General features: G+C 32.7%; 1 protein-coding gene across 1 annotated transcript in view; it reads left to right on the top strand.

The window, feature by feature from the left end:
- LOC136409674 (protein qui-1) overlaps positions 1-16,479 on the top strand; it is a 131,387-nt gene that overhangs the window by 11,251 nt on the left and 103,657 nt on the right. Inside the window, exon 2 of the mRNA XM_066391347.1 lies at positions 13,785-13,864. The gene's annotated coding sequence lies outside the window, so the exon portion shown is untranslated. The remainder of the gene's footprint in view (positions 1-13,784; positions 13,865-16,479) is intronic.

Raw genomic sequence — 16,479 nt, 5'->3', positions numbered from 1 at the left:
TTCCCGCGAAGAAATGTCAGTGGCGAATTACTTTTTTTGTAAATAATATCTCAAGACATGTATGCAGGGACGTCATTGGTTGAGCAACAGAATTATTTTTCGTCTTAAAATAGAGGGTTTTATGTCCTATTAACCAACACCAGCAATATCAAAGTATTTTCTGAGAAGTTAAAAAATAACTGTTTGAAAAGAAAAATTTCAACATCCCGTAGCTAAAAATTTAGACTGTTGCAGATATAAATATGTTCATTTGAACTTTTCCTTATAAAATAACCTGAGGAATTATACCCTGAAATATTAGCTTCACATTAAGGAACACGCTGTATTTCTAAAGTACGCACTTGGCAGTTTAGATTCCTGTAAACTTAATTTCCTAGTCGTCTAATGAAGAACCGTTACCCTCATCTTGAGTTTCTCTTTTGGTTTAAAAAAAGATTATCATTTGCCAAATAAGATGTAATTCTTTCGACAACACTGGAAGATATTATGTGATGTCCAGTGCTAGTTCAGGTGAACACTTTGTATTCAAAACAATAATAAAAACCTCATTAATCACAAATCATACAATTAATCAAGAATCACAAACGAAACACTTCTTTAATCTTAATTCACCTAGGAACTGTGAACGAGCATGTGTAGAAATTACAGCGGTAAAGTTTAAGGTACTTTCAGTGGTGCAGGCAGTGCTGGGGTGCGTTTCAGTGCGCCAAAATACATTTGAATCGCATATATAACCCATGATACTTAGGGCCTGAAGGGGCTCTACCTTATTTTTCTGAACTCCTTGTTTACCATGTAACTAATAATATAGGATAAGTCGGGAGGAGCGTGCTAAACTTCAGGTGCGTATTTTACATGAAAAATAAATGTAAAGAAAACTCAAATGTTGTTATCCAATTTTCATTTATTTACAAGTTATAGCGTAAATAATTTTTTAATTAGCTTTCTATTTACGATAAAACCGCCCTTGTTGTTGGTGATACTAATGCTGATTTGATTTTTAGTTTCGAGTTCAATTAATGTGTTACAAAATGGCAAACATTTATTCAAATTTAGAATATACAAATGTGGTGTTTGTTTATGGTTTTTGTAATAGGAATGCTAGAGCTGTTGCTAAAGAATATCATCAACGGTTTCCATATCAAAAACGTCCTTCTAAAAACATATTTATCCAAATTTTCAACAATCAGTACAAGATCAAAACAATACGAGACTGAAGAGCTTTTTTTCCAGTGCGAACGTATCATCTGAGCGATCTAGTGAACAGAGCTTAGAAGAAGAAAAAAATATTCTGGATATAGTAGAAAGAGATGCAACGACCAGCTCACGAAAAATTGATGCTTAATTGAGCATTCCACAAAAAAGAGTAATAAACTCACTCCACTAGTAAGATTTATATTCATATCATGTACAGAGAGTACAGCACCTACAACTGGAAGATTATGCTAAACATAGGGAATTTTGTGGATGGATCAATAATAATCATGGTGTTGCATCAAGCATTCTTTTTGCGGATAAAGCAACATTCACTCGTGACGACGTTAATAACACACGTAATTGTGATGTGTGGTCAGACGAAAATCCCCACGCAACAATCGAAAATAATTTTCAACATAAGTTTCATTAAACGTGTGGTATGATTGAAAGTGATGATGATTGAGTGTTGTTTAATTGGCCCTTTTATTTTCGAGAATCGGCTCACAGGAGAACACTACTTGAATTTCATTCAAAATGAATTACACGGACTTCTCGAGGACGTTCCTTTAAATATCCGAATCCAAATATACTATCAGCACGAAGGAGCTCTTGTACATTCCGCGGCAGCTTAAGCAACATTTGGACGAAAGGTTCCTAGGACGTTGGATTGGTCGCGGTGGTCGTATAAGTTGGCCTCCAAGACCTTCAGACCTCACACCATTAGACTATTGTTTGCGAGGCTGGTTTAAAAATGAGATGTACAGAGTAAAAGTGGATACTCGAGGTGCACTAATTCAACGTATTAGAAATGCTGCCCTAATATTAAAGAAAGATATAAAACAATCAGCAGTGCAACGAATGTTCTTCGTAGACGAAGTAAAAAATGTTTAGAAGACAATGGCACTATTTTTGAACATTTATTAACGCAACACTGTAAAAACCAAAATGTTAATTTACGAAATTTTTTATGAAAGTTATGAACTTTTTGAATTTTATGTTTTAACTTCATTCATACGCTATAACTTGTAAACAAATGAAGATCAGATGACAACATTTAAGTTTTTTTACATTTATTTTTCATGTACAATACGCTCCTGATATTTAGCACGATCCTCCCGACTCATCCAGTATATTGAATATAGAAGATCGATAAACTATTGAAATTGGGAATGATTACCACAAATGGCGCACTTTAATTCACTACTAAACACGTTTTAATATTGATTAGCAGTGAACTTTTAATTTTATTAGCCATATTTCCAAATTATTAATATTTAATACCCACATTTCTAAATTCCGCTGTGCCAATTTGGGTATAAAAGGGCGATAAAAATATCTGAAATGGTGTTTAATTTAAAACCAAATTTTACCCATTTTACGGTATTTTAGATTATCCGATAAACTAAAAACTCTAACGTTGAACTATGCTCTACCAGCTTGATGTTGAAACTAATTAAACCGTGTTTACTACCATGAAATGATTCCATTCCGGGCGAAATACCCATTTTTTTCCGTTTAACCTTCCACTTGTGGCTGTTTTCAAACGTACTATAGTTAATTTAAGTTAAAAAATAGCGATTATATGCACCTACACTACAAGTTGTAAATAACGAAAAAACATGATCGTTTGGCAGTATCGATTAGTATATTACGAGCCTGATTAAAACAGCTCGAGGGCTTTTCCAGTTGCCTATCCAGTTTTCCCAACTAATCACATCTGGAAAGGTATTTTTTACACTCCAGGTGCCTCGCATCGTATGCGATCACGCATCAAACAACCAGTTAGGTATAAATTGCTTACAACCAGCGGGCCTCCCTTTGTTTATCCATCGTAATATATTACACAGTGAAAACTGCAAAGTATGTTTCTTCTAAAGAAAATTTTAGTCCCTAAAATTATTGCTTTTTTTCAAGAAATTCTCTGGATCTAGATTAAACATAAACAGATTAATTTAAGGTTTATCACATTATCCTGAGTTTAAACGGTGTGCTAATAGTATCACTCAAAGGTAATGCCCTTTAATTAATCGTTTTGACATAAACATAAATTTTAGGGCCATTCTCAATCGAATTGGATTAACACCAGCAAATTTCCTTTATTCGGGCGCGATGAGAATTGAACGGAATGCCTAGAATTTCGGGAAACTTATTATTCGAATAGCCTCAAATATTGATTAGGTAATAGGAATAACAAGTTGGATATCCATTAAACATTGGTAAAATTGGCTTCATTTCTGCTTTTAATTCCTATAGCTTTCTCTAGCGGTTCTTGAAATATTAATTATTTTTTTATTTATTTTTTTCAGAATAAAGCACCAATAAAACTTCTGTAACTACGCGATTTAAATTTACACAAATTATAAATTCTGGAGGAAAAGTGGTTCTACCTTGCACGGAGTGGTTCAAAATGAATCTTTTCCTGTTAGACGCTAAATCTACCTAAAGTGCTTTTTTAATGGCAGCAAATACACTAAAAGACAATTAAAGTTCTTTTAAAACGATGTATTATGTTATGTGTATTATGAAATTGTTCCGAAAAGTCTATTGTCTCTAAATATCGGATCATTTTAGCATATTTACTGGATATGACTCTGGAAGGCCACGGTGGTTGGAAACTATGCAATTGTTTAAACAATTTGATAGGTAATGGTGCTGTGAATATTCGTTTGGGCGTTTATACGGATACAAAATCCTATTAACTGTGGAACAAGTTCATATCGCCCTAAATAACTTGAATTCTAACTAACCCTCACGCAAACAATGAAATAATACAATTGTTTAATCTTTACATTAGAGGCTTAAAATGACTTCAAAAAAGCACCTCAAACTGCGCACATTTACAGACTGATTTGTGGCCCTTTGGATCGTATTTGCATGAAGCTCACGAATGCAGTTGGTTACACGTTGGCGTAAAATTTACGGTTTACTGCTGTGACGTAAACATGTTCTTTTATCTAACCTCATATACAAGCAAAAATCCAATGGAGTAAAATCGGGAAATCTAGCAGGCCAATTCCACGGACCCTAAAGAGCTAAAGCAGTGGTTGCTCAAGATTTGGTGATAGTACATAAATCAGTACTCCGTCCAGTTGGAGCCAACAGGTGTGATATCCTTTTAGAGTTAGATTTTCAAAAAAGTCATTTTTCGATTTTGAGATATTTAGTAGACATTAACGGTTCGGCATGAACGTATTTTTTTAGGAGGCAAAAAACATTAAAACTGAATTTTTTTCAAATTAATTTTTTTAACCGCATGTGGATTACGATGAACCCTGAAGTGTTTCTTTTAGCTATTGAAAAAGCATTATCTGAAAAACTGGGCTTCGTCTGATCATATTATATTTTTTAAAAAGTTGGGGTCTTTTTGTTTGCGTACTAAAATTGCTTCATAAATCCTGCGTTGGTAATCTTCTGGTTTCAGAAGTTGTACTTTTGCAAATTTGAATGGATGCATGTTATTCTTGGTCAGGATTTTTTGAATCAAAACATATGCTAACCTCAAATTATCTGCAGCACTACGAATAGGGACTTGGGGATAAGCCCAGAAGTAAGTCAAAACATGCGTATTTTCTTCATCAGAAGTGATAGGTTTTGATAAATCAGGTCCCGCGTTTAATTTTGAGCCATAATTAATTAAGTCATGTTATATCCATTTAAAGTTCCTTCCGTTCATTAGTTATAAATCAGGGCGCATTTCATTGAACTTTAACATGTTTTTGTTGTACATTGGTGACATTGCCCATGAAGAATAAAGGATTTCATCAAAACTTCACTTAAACAGTCATTTCGCGCAATTTATTTAGTTTTTTAGTCGCTGTTTTTAAAAAGGCGTCAACGAATATTCATAATCCCGCTACCTGTCAAATCGTTTGACATTAGAACAATTTTCAACTGTCAAAAGGTTCTAGAGCCACATTCAGTAAGTAATATAAGTAATAACAAAATAATTAAATATTTTGAGACAATAAACAAAAGATCATTTATTTGTGAAATGTGACGGTTTATATATGGGAACATGATACATTGTTTTAAAAGAACATTGATTGCCTTTCACCGTATTTGCTAGTATACAGGGCTTTTCATTAAAAAAGCACTTTTCACAGGTTTAGCGTTTAATCGTGAAAAATAAATTTTGAGCCACCACTACAACCTGTAGAACATAGAATCGCTTCTTCTGCATGAAGCAAACTCGTGGACTTTTTTGAAACAATCTCCAGCATTTACTATTTTTTTGAATTCAAATTGCATAATAGCAGAGTTTTTATTAAGGCCTTATTGTAAACCAAAAATTAAGCACATTAATTAACATTTCAAAATAGATAGAATAGAATAGAAATTATTAAGAAAAATTATCAAAAAGGTATAAAGAACTTAAAAATGAAAAGATATACAGTATGTTCACGACACTAGCGATATGAAGGAGTGTATGCTTCTGTGCATCTCCATTTATAGCATACAAAAAACAAAGTAAACATAGTGGACATCAGCTACTGCATGAGCCCTGCAATGTTGCCGGTTTGCTTTCAAACAGCCTGGTTGCTTGATTGTTATTTAAAGTTTGTTATCAAAATTATTTCAAATAATTTTTTTTCAAATTTAAATAAGAAAATAAATGCAACTCTTAAACGTGAAATAATCATATGTATTAATTTTTTTTTTCAATAAAGCCAGCCGGCAACATTGTAGAGCTCATGCAGTACGACAGCTGATTTCCACTATGTTTACTTCGTTTTTTATGTACTATAAATGGAGATGCGCGGAAGCATACACTTCTTCATATATCTAGTATCGTAAAATGTACTGTATGTGATATCCCATTTAATATCTCGAAGTTTTGTATATAATCGAACACATTACATTGCCGAAAATATTTGAGGTCGATAGAGCAAGACAGATTACCTACCTATATTTGCAAATTTTGATCATATTTTTGTCATTAATCGTGAATCACCCTGTATGATTAGATAGGGAATTGCCCGTGTACATGAAATTAATGGCTATATGGGGAAAAGAATGTAAATTTTAATTGAAATCGGTTTAAAATAATCCATTGCCTACATTTATTTCGCATTTTGAATAATAAATAGTAATTCGATCGAAAATTTATTTTAAACAATAATATGTTTTTGTGTTAATACGGTTATATAGGCAACGCGTTTGTTAAATATTTTATAAAATTACTTAATTTCTAGCTTTGCAAGGCATTTTCATTAAAATGCGTGGGATGATGAATTAGTTCAATCAATGATAAAGAAAAAATGAAAATTGTACGATTTTTCAGAGAATTAATAATGATAGTAATAGTTAATATCAACGGGGCGATAATTTGAATATATCAAGTCACAGTGAGGGTTTTAAATTGTAAAAATACTCATTTAAAAATTGTGGGAAGCAACTCAATTAATGCATTAAGTAATTTAACAAATTATCGTGGGTAATTCATAATGGTGAAGCACTAAGAACTAGGTGTGAGATCTCTATGGATGGAGTATCAATACCCGTGAAGGCAATTCACCGCAATATTGAATATATGCTAATTTCATGAAAGCACCTAAGTTGTTTGCATTCGCTAAAATGGAATACACCAAATATTAATGCATTTTAATGCCTACATTATGTGCGTCCTTAATATATTCATGGCCTGGTTTCAAACACGAATATGGTCTTCCATATGGAATAAACAAGAAGACAGGGGCATTTACCTATTGCAGTCTTTTGGGATTCAAGGCATCATGTTAATCATATCCTCATCAATTTCAGCAAATTAATGGTATTGATCGTAATTATGGTGTTCAGGGATTAACCGGCAACCCTCTATTTATCAGCAGTGTAGAATAAATGGGAACAAAAAAAGAAATACGCTCAATTTTGAATATCCACCTAAGGGTATTTAAAAGCAAATAACTTGATTTTCAATTTTCTATAAATCGTAGAAAAGTACAGAAAACTCCACACATTTTGGAGTAAGCTCGATTGACATTAGGAGATGCGTTTTCTGTATTTGTAAGCAGGAAATTGGAGGAACTTATGGAGATATCCTATAAAATTTAGAAATCCTGAATATCGATGCAATTCTATTTGATCACTGTATAGAACATTGCAAAAGATCAAATAAATGCAACAACTGCCAAGGATCGCATGCAACGATGTTTTACAAGTCGCCATTCCCCATAAACTCCACGACCTGTAATTTAGTGGATCATGTGGCGTGGACCGTGAGGTGTTTAAAAAGGCCTTTACTCCAATTGATGTTATTTCCGATTTCAAAATAAAATGCCTTAACTAGAAAACGACTGATGTGTGAAAAACAATAACTGAAGGAAGTAGAATTCATTCGTCTATTACACATTACACGACCATATAATAAATAAATACATACATACAGTATTGGCCAAAATACTTGGAACTTTCAAAATTTCCGTATTCCTAAAATAGCTCTGTTCTAATGTGAACAAATTTAACATGGCCAATATGCCTTGATATCGTTCAACAACAAAATGATAGTAAACATTTCTAGCTTGCATTCTTTTATAATAATAATAATAATAATCGTATCATGTTGGACAAAATAGTTGGAACTTTTTTCTTATCGGATTTAAAGGGCATGTTTTGCATATTTTATGTATTTTCTTGGTCAGTTCGATTTGATATCTGAATTAATTATAATGGCAAAAGGAAAAGCCTATTCGATTGATCTTAGAAAAAGAATTATTGATTTTTATAAACAAGGTATTAAACAAAAAGATATTTCCACGAGATTAAACCTCCGGAAAAATACTGTGTCGCGAATTATCAAACAATTTCAAATAAATGGTCATGTCATCCCGAGAAAAAGTACAGGCAGGCCTAAAAAGACAACTGCAAGACTGGATAAAAAAATTATCAACCTTGCAAATAGTGATCCGTTCCAGTCATCCTCAAAAATTTTGCAAAAAATTATGGCCGATGGAGATCTTGCAATATCACCGAGAACTATTAGAAGAAGGTTAGTAGAAAATGGCCTAAAATCCTATCGTCCAGCTAAGAAACCATTGTTACGGACGAAGAACATCAAAGCACGGTTACAATTTACACTTGAGCATCTTCACTGGACAGTACAAGATTGGAAAAAAGTTCTTTTCAGTGGTGAATCGAAATACAACCTGTTTTCCAGTGATGGTATAGTCCATGTAAGGCGTCCAAAGGGCCAGAGACTCAATAAAAAATATATTAAGCCTACTGTTAAGCATGGTGGCGGTAATGTGCTAGTTTGGGGATGTTTTCCTTGGTATGGCATGGGTCCCATTCATCGCATTTGTGGCAAGATGGATCGATTTATGTATCGTGACATATTACGGGACATAATGGAACCATATCCATTTGAATCAATGCCAGTTAATTTCATTTTTCAACAGGACAACGATCCTAAACATTCTGCCAAACTTGTAAAAGAGTGGTTAGAGCTGGAAAACGTTCCTACCATGAAGTGGCCAGCACAAAGTCCGGATCTAAATCCGATAGAAAATTTATGGGACCTTGTAGATCGTAGGTTAAGAACAGGAGAGGCCATTAGAAATGGAAACGAACTTTTTGAAAGGCTCTTACAAGTTTGGCATAATGTAGATCGTCGGTTAATAGAAGAACTAATCGAATCAATGCCTAGGAGAATGGCAGAAGTAATAAAAGCAAAAGGACATCACACCAAGTACTAAAATTAAAAATACTTTAAATTCGACACGAATTTCCTACCAGATGTTTTAAGTTTCAACCATTTTGTCCAGGCATTTTCGATTTTTTTACAATATCATTGAGTTTTTTTTTAATAGTTTTTATTTTTGGTATAAATTAAATATATGTTTAATAAATATTAAAAGTACAATAACTTTTGATTTGATTCATGCGAAGTTTCTTTATTTTTGGGGAGGTGAAGAAAGTTCCAAGTATTTTGGCCAATACTGTATAAACAAACAGTCACAAACGTCGACCATTTACTTTAAAGTTACTTTACCCAATACCAAACTGAGGTAGACACCTATTTATAGAAACTGGAATCCTTCTTCCCTGAGTAGTCCGTTCAACGACTGTTTTCAATTCACTATCCCTTATCTAGAGGACTAAATCCATGATTTCTTAGTATTTATACGTCCAGAGTCCAATATGGAATAAGACGTGCTGACCACGGCATGCCTCTATAAGTACTCAAACATTATTGAAGACCTCAACTTTAACATACACAAAACAAATTTTTAGAAAACTCAAATATTATTTCGCAACATACATCTTCGATATTTTTGATGCCTTAGAATTCAGACTCAACACCGGACATCTTATTTCCAACAAGAAATCTTACGCATAAGAGAAACGGTGTTTTGACCAACGAACTTGGATTAGATCATATGGCAGAGCTCTTTGATAATGATCTCCTGTGAATGCAAATTCTTGTTTTATATACAGGGTGTCCATAAAATATACGGGGAAATTCAGTGGGTTATTCCCTGAACTATTTTAAGAATATTTTATCTTTTGATGATTTTTGAAAAGCCTCTTTGTTCCAAAGATATAAGACGTGAAAATTTTTTGACAATAGCAACATTTTATTACTAAACATTTTACTACTTACTAATATTACATATAAAGCTTCTTAATTAACAAGAACTGTTGAAAATGACCTCGAGTTAAATAGTCATTGTGAGGTCCAAATCGACTAATCCATTTCTTGACAAATTCGCTACATCGGTAAAAGAATCGTTGTCGACGTGGACCGCATTTATGGCCTGCTCAATCCCCGTATTTAAACCCCCTGGATTATTTCCTATGGGGGCATCTAAAGTCATTAGTTTATAATACTCCAATGGAAAATGTGGAACATTTGAAAACCCGGATCATTGCTGGGTGTAACTCAATAAGAAATGACCCTAGTTTTTTGAAAGAATTCGGCAGTCAATGAGGAAAAAATTAGATTCTTGTATTTTAACTGGAGGGAGTAATTTTCAACAGTTCTTGTAGATTAAGACTGATTAAGTAATGATAGATTACATGTAATATTTAGTAATAAAATGTTGCCATTGTTGAAAATTTTCCTCCCCCTGTATCTTCGAAAGAAAGAGACTTCAAAAATCATCAAAAGACAAAATATTCTTAGAATAGTCCAGGCAATAACCCCTTGAATTTTTGCCGTATGTTTAATGGATACCCTGTATATTTTATTTTATATACAAAGTGGCTGTGAACATGGTGCCATAAATTTAACCGCGTGTTCTAGGTCACAAAATATAACGAAAACTCCATATAAACATATGTTTATTGAAAGGCGCTTTGTTTCCAATATGCAGGGTGTGAAAGATTGGTTCCTCAGGATACGTTTCGAAAATATGAATAAAAAACCATTTTCGTAAACCAATCTTTCACGCCCTGTAAATTGAAAATGAAGCCTCTCTTGATATATGTTAATATAAGGTTTTCGTCATATTTTAGGATCTAGAATACGTGAGTAAATTTATGGCACTATGTTCAGAGACACCTTGTATATTAATAATAATGTTGAAAAATTTACCTTAAATAAACTCGAAACAGACAGAGTCAAGACACATATGCATGAATATATCCAGACTATCTTTATCCGTCCAATTTTCCGCTCGATTGAAAAATGTACTCTACCCAAATACCTATATGTATATTGAGACTGATCAAACGTAAAAGGGAATTATATGGATACTACAGACACACACACTCACACACACACATAAGATAATGAACTAAAAAGAACACTTAACAATCTCAATAGAAATATAAACAAGTTGGTATACCAATATCGACGAGACAAATGGTTGGAAGCATGCCCAGAAATCGAACAAGACGAAGCAAAATCATATTGACAGAATATTTAAAAAATATCAGAGTACAAAAAAATAAACATCATTGGTACAATCAACGAAGGTGGAATAGAATATTACATAGAAAAAAGTAAAGGTGGTGAAGGATAGTTTCTGTGGGTCTTCAATGAGTCGACAAACTCTAAATTTGATTGATTGAACGACTGGTACAACTATTTTAACAATTCATTAGACTACATATTCAGGTTAATTACAAACATACAATACGATGAGCTCATATCAGATATACAGCACCGGAAAAAGGCAAAATAAAAAGTGGCATTCTGAAGAGCTTAACTCTAAAAATTTTCAAGTTCATATTAAATCAGCAAATGTATTTTAAACATTACAATTCCAGTGATATGGGAAAAAAAATGGAACAACAAATCGACCCAAAATCCCTAAAAATTGATTGGAGAATACTAAAGTTTGTGTACATATCATAAAAAACAGACTTGAAGAACTGATCGGAAAACATATCCCAATATTTGTATCAATTTGGCTTTAAACTGATTCACTAGACTATTCACTTATTCTTTGTTTTCACGAACAACATACAAACAACCCGTCTAAACGGTAGAAGATCGGCAGGTCTATTTATGGACATTAACAAGGCATTTGACAGCATCAGACACAATGGTTCACTTTGGCAAAGTACCTACTTCATATTATAAAAAACCTATTCAAAAATAGACGACTGGAAGTATGAATTGATGACACTTTTTCTTTCACAAGAAGAACAAAGAACAAGTGCTCCATCAGGGATTGCTGCTTCGACAAAGAACTTAAAGTCACAAAACACTTTCGAAATATGAGAATCGAAATTACTAACTAGTACAAATACTGCAACAAAAATATACCACAGAGAATATGCAGACCGTTGTCAGACTACGGACATATACCGAGGGCGAATGCAACGAGAAAAAAAACAATATATGCAAACAAGACCACAGATTGCACTAAGACTAATTACAAAGACAACGAACCCAAGTAATTACTACGATCATATGAACGCACACACATAACAAGAATAACTGAAAGACAGCAACAAGTTCGGGCAAGATGGAAACACGATCGTCACAATTGGGCCATTCTGAACCCTCTTTGCTTTACGAGAAAAACAGGACAATCCTGCTTCTTTTTCCCTTGAACCACTCTATTGGAACATTTCCAAATGTAATTTTTTTCCTTTTCTTTTCTTTGCATTTTACGAATGATTATTTATGTATAAATGTAAGTGTTTTTGTTAGAAGGGTAAAAAAGCCAAATGATCAATGGCTTCTTTCTTTGGAAATAATATTATTAATTACAAGTATATTAACTATAAAATATTTATTTTTTTCTAAAAAAATATGTTCCGACGTTAAATGTTTTTATAATAATCGTGGGTCGAAAAATAGGTGTAGAGACAAATTTTTTAAAGGAAAAAAAGATTGTAATTTCAGCAATGGCGTTCCTATCGATGTGGCTTTGAACATTTTAAATGGAAAATATGATACGCCTCTGGTTTAAGAAAAGATCAAAATAATTTTTTTTATGATTCATATTTTTGTGAAAAACGTTTTCTTGAATATTTTTTGTAACGTTAACCGTTTTCGACGAAAAAAATAAAACGCAACAATCTGCAGCTGAGAAATCGCATAATTCATTCGTTTAATACAACAAAAAATTTACCAGGAATTGTTCAAATAGTACGCGATAATATGCGAAAAGGGGTTGGACATGCATTCTTGTAGGAGGAGGGTATTTTCAACACCTTATTTAATTGTTGCTTTATAAGTAAAGTAATGTACTTAATTTAGTCTTGCAGTTTTAATATTAGTTGACAAATAATATATTTTCTTTCCACGAAAACGGTTAACGTTGAGAAAATTATTCAATAGATCTTTTTTTCACAGAAATATGAAGCATTGAAAAGTTATTTGTATTTTTGTTTAAATCAGTGACGTATCATATTTTTCGTTTAGATTTTTAAGGTTACGTCAATGGGGACACCATTGGTGAAATTTGAAACATTGTTTTCCCCTTAAAAGGTGTGTATCTACATCTATTTTACGTTCCCCAATTTTCATAAAAATATTTAATGCCGGAATGGACTTATTAGGAAAAAATTTTAAAAAATTGATCACCCTATATTTCAAACAGGGAGCGATAACGGACCCATGTTGTCATGAATTTTTTTCTTCTTTTCGTCACAAGAATCTACAGTAAGCAATTAGCAGATTTATTCTGTAACACCCTGTATATAGTCAACCCATATCAACTTGGAAAAATGACCTCGAATTAATTTGTGTTGACTAGACTTGACTAGAAGGTAAAACTGTCATAATGTTTCCTATTTCCCGATCGTTTGTGTTTAAATACTTTTGAATGTATAGAATTGAACGCTTTTTGAAAATCTTGGCCTCATATACTCATATATGTATAGTTAACGTATATCGTAACGTAATAGTAACAAATCTGTTAGAATAATGCGTTAAAGTAGCAGTTTACCGTCAAATATAAAAATAAACCGGGAAACGAATTTTGATATTTGTCTCCTGACTCTTTCATTTTCCAAACGCAATTTCCATAAAACCAAATGTAATATATGCAGTAAATTCTCGTATATACGGATTTTTGCCTGCATTCTGTGGTTTAACTGATTTTTGAAACCACCGCTCAATGTTATTTGGGAGATGTCATCGAAACCACTTTGGTTTTTAGATGCAATAATTGTGATTCTTCTTATTGCAGGAATCGACCACTATGAAGAAAGGCTGTTAGTCACGTTACTTTTGGCCGAGAATTGCTGTGATAGAACGTTGAAAGACATGGTAAGTATGTAATTAGTTTAGGAACTTGAACTGTTTAAGACAAAATCGATGAGATTGTTACGAAGTACTAATACATTGTGCAATTAAGTTCAAACTTGGATCTTACGGGAAATTTCCGAAACTGAATTAATTTAAATGACTGCCTTCACATTAGATTTAACATCTTGGAGCCCTTTGAGTAAAGAATGACCTTTTCAAAGTATAAAGCAAGAGGTGGAAAAATCTGACTATATTAGATACAGAATACCTCGATATCTATCTACTAGTTGGCACGAAGTTGGCAGGTAGCAGCAGGTTGAATAGATGGAATAAGGTTGTTTTTTTGGAATTATTAGAAGTAAATTGTATTATACAGTAGTGCCCAAAAGTATGGAAACTTTATTTATTTTAAAATTTTATAGTTTTGTACCATCCAAAGAAAGTAATAAGTATTTAATGGAAAAGATAATATCAAATAACACTAAATAAAAACGGAAATGGAAATAGAAAACAATCTACGTTAACTTTATTATACTTTAATGAAAAACTGCTGGTTAAAAGTATGGAAATTAAAATAATAACATTCTTGTTTTAATAACTTTTGTTAAATATTTAGTACTTTGTTGCATAGCCTTTTGTCTTAATGACTGCTGCACATCGCTATGGCATAGAATCCACGAGAGAAGCATAATATTGCATAGAAATCTTTTTCCATTCTTCATTTAATAAATTCTAATAGTTCATTAACGTTGGTAATTTTGTTTTGATGAACTTCTCGGTCTAAATGCTCCAGGAAATTCTCTATGGAGTTTAGATCTGGTGACTGGGACGGCCAATCCATTAGAAGGCCATTATTTTCATTTAACCAATTTTTAACTAAATGCGATTGGTGCTTACAGTCATTATCTTGCCGAAAAATCAACCGTAACGACATTTTTTCTTCACCATAAGGTAACATATTATTTTTCAACACGTCTCGATAGATAAAACGTGTAATAATACTCGTACTTTTAATTTGAATTCACAATCCAGTACCAGATCTAGAAAAGCAGCCTCACACCATTACGCTGCCTCCTCTGTGTTTCACAGTAGGTAATTGATATATATAATCGTATTTTTTAATTTTTGGGTTTCTGACAATTTTTTGTTATCACTTTCAAATAGCTGAAACATACTTTTATCACTAAAAAAGATAGTATTCCATTTGGTCGGTGACCAGGATAGATGTTCACGTGCAAATTGAGGTCGCGCCTTTCGGTTCCTTTTTGAAAGTAAAGGTTTTTTTACTGCAACTTTTCCAAATAATCCCTAAGCATTAAGACATCGTCTGACAGTTCGTGATGGTATCAAAGTGCCCATATCGCTTATCTCTTTGAAGATTTCTGTGGAAGATTTTCTTGGATCTGATAATGAAATTCGTTTAATAATTTTTCTGCTCTTTTATTCAACACTGTAGGTTTTATCTGAATTTAAAGCAATTGCAGTTGCACCTCTTTGATTGTACTTTCGAATTATTTTTAAAACAGTCCCTTTAAAAAAATTTAAATTTCGACTTATGGTAATTTGCGTAACTCCTGCCTTGTGTAACTCTATTATTTAATTCGTTAAGTCCGATGAAAGATATTTTTTATCGACCATAGCATTTGAAGGTATTTACCACAAACAGATCTATTCAAGTCAAAGTAAAACAAAATAAATCCCATTTTGCTTTTAGTTTTCATACTTAGCGTAAAAAACCAAATAGCTAACATTGAACAAATATTTTCAAGAAATAGTTTGTTTATGTATAACATATGAACCTTTAATACGGAAAGATTTAAAATAATAGCATTGTTGTCATATAGCTTAAAAAATAATAAGTTTCCATACTTTTGGCCACCAATGTAGATATGTGTAACAAAATTTGCCATATCTTGCTTTTTTCTTTATACATACGTTGCACATATCTTTAATTTGAGAGACAAATTGAACTTTCGCAATCTTCGAAATTCAAGATCTATCCGAAAATTCACATAATACGTCAAGTTTGTTTGATATTTAATATAAAATATACCCCCGTCCCTTCCACTCCACCCTTGTGCGCATCACTGCAACCGCCTTAAGAATTTTGGCAAAGCTATGTGCAGTTCGCAATAGGCTTAAGGGCAAAACAAAATATGGACGTACCGCAATGCTATAGGATCCAGAAATTTTCTAAAAATATTTCTCTATTTTACTACTCGTTTGGCTCAGTTTATTACCTAAAAATGGCGTCTAATTCTGCATTTATTTAAAATACTTAAATGCATTTTATTTCAGTACAGAAGGCGTGTATCACACTCAGTAAATACCAATCCATTGGCGTAGCACAACCTTTTAAGATACGAAATGTTTTTAAGGTGCCTCTGTATATAGTGCCATAAATTCAATCACGTATTCTAGGTCCCAAAATATGACGAAAACTTCATATAAACATATATCGAAAGGCGCTTCGTTTTCAATATGCAGCGCGTGAAAGGTTGGTTCCTGAGGATGGTTTTTTTTATTAATATCTTTGCAACGTTTCGAGATAAATTAATGAAATTTGTATTTCATCATAACTTTTTGTGCTGTTTCGGAATCTCTATAAAGAAATTGCCACATTTTTCTAGGGGCCA

This window comes from Euwallacea similis, chromosome 6, assembly GCF_039881205.1.
Source record: "Euwallacea similis isolate ESF13 chromosome 6, ESF131.1, whole genome shotgun sequence".
NCBI classification, from domain to species: domain Eukaryota; kingdom Metazoa; phylum Arthropoda; class Insecta; order Coleoptera; family Curculionidae; genus Euwallacea; species Euwallacea similis.
Note: the sequence above shows the minus strand (reverse complement) of the source record. Positions and strands in the feature narration are given on the sequence as shown.